The sequence below is a fragment of the Sinocyclocheilus rhinocerous genome, unplaced genomic scaffold (assembly GCF_001515625.1).
Source record: "Sinocyclocheilus rhinocerous isolate Xijiao unplaced genomic scaffold, SAMN03320098_v1.1 scaffold1152, whole genome shotgun sequence".
Lineage (NCBI taxonomy): Eukaryota > Metazoa > Chordata > Actinopteri > Cypriniformes > Cyprinidae > Sinocyclocheilus > Sinocyclocheilus rhinocerous.
The window spans coordinates 509842-511583 of NW_015625590.1; the positions used below are offsets into that span (position 1 = coordinate 509842).

Genomic DNA, 1742 nt, shown 5'->3' on the forward strand with positions numbered 1-1742 from the left:
GACTGGGAAAATCTCAAGCAGAACAACCAGAGACCAAATCCCTACTATTATGAGCAGCATCCTCAGGTTGGTGTTTATTGTAGAGTAACGCAGAGGCCAGCAGATCGCAATCAGACGGTCATACGCCAAAAGAGCAAGAGAGAAAGATTCCATGTCACCAAAAAAATGCATGAAGAACATTTGGGAAAAACATGCTCCAAATGAAACATAATTCTGATTGAATACAAATACAGGCACCATCTGAGGAATAATAACACTATTCATTGAAATGTCAACAATGGCTAGATTACATACAGCAAGATACTTGGGGTTCTGTAAGCTGGAGTTCATTAGGACGACAGCCAGAAGAACAAGGTTACCCAGCAAGGTGATAATGTAGATGATCGCAAAGGCCAAAATGAGGTTGTTTTTATTTTCCAAATTGCAGAAGGCAGTTAAATAAAAACCCTCATTGAAAAAATTTGTTCCATTGCTGAAAGCAACTGAAAAATTCATTTGAACTCCAAATCTGAAAAAAAAAGGTAGAATTATTACTACAAAAGTTTCCAGCCATAAAAGATTCAGTTTCAGGTCAAATGATAGGAAAAGACACTTTGAAAAGCCAATGTCTTTCATTAACAAAGTATGAGCGGATTTAGGGAGTGAACTAACATTGAAGTGTTATTATATTTTTCCATCTCTCAGTGGTATAAAATCAATCTTACATTTTAACATAAAATAGTGACAAAACCATTAGAAGTGTTTATTGCAAATGGAAGTTAAGTGAACAAACAAATAAAATACCTGATTTCTCTTGAAATCTTGCTTTGGATTGAAATCGGGCCGTGTGAACGGAAAACAGATTTTTAAAGGGCTTCTAAACTGATGACCAGGGTCTAATGGATCTAATTAACCACTGTTGTGCAAACAAAAATATAATTACCTTGATTGAAGTCTTGTTATTTAACCAAAAAGTTTCTCATGAGTATTTAATTAGTTTAATTATGCCCAAATAAATATTTTGTTGGTCTGTACACTTTGACCCACAGAGGCATACAAATTCAAAACAAAAATGTTTTGCTCTCTGCAACAAAGACAAGATGTCATCACCAACCAAGACAATAAAAACATATTATGAAAGCATTCCAAGATTGCATTTGATCTTCATATTTTTTCAACAAAAAAATTAATAAAAAAATGGGGTGAAGACAAAGGCCTGAAGATAAACAAACATCCATAGAAAGAAATCAGATTAATTCTTCTCAAACATTTTTGTCCTGTTCTTAATGAGCAGAATTTGCAGTGTATGCTATAAAAAGGCTATTGGCACCGGTAACATACTTTTAATTTTCAAATATTTAAAGGAAGCAAAAATAAATTTCTACATACTATATCTGCATGAGTATATTGCAGATAATTTGGCATTTTAATCTACAAAAGGCCATATACAACCAAAAAATTTGAAAAGTAATTGTTAAATAAAATAAAATGTAAAATATGCCCTAGTTACTGTTATGTTATCTTATGTCAAATTATCACCAGAAAAACATCTAGACAAATCCACAAAACCAGTTTTATACATCAAAACTCCATAACCTGGTCTATAGAACTAAAGCTTTAGTTTACATAAAGATAATAATTAATATAGACATTTGTATAGCCATATCAGATGTAACATCTAACAATAATATAAAAGCATTCTATCCTCATATTGTAACTTTGTTATGAAACTTTTGATTGATCATGCATATCCTTAGGAGACT

At 32.0% G+C, this 1742-nt stretch overlaps 1 pseudogene; it reads right to left on the reverse strand.

Moving 5' to 3' along the window:
- The window catches only part of LOC107757214 (olfactory receptor 51I1-like), a 1361-nt pseudogene extending 866 nt beyond the window's left edge, over positions 1 to 495 (reverse strand).
- Between the last annotated feature and the right edge of the window lie 1247 nt (positions 496 to 1742).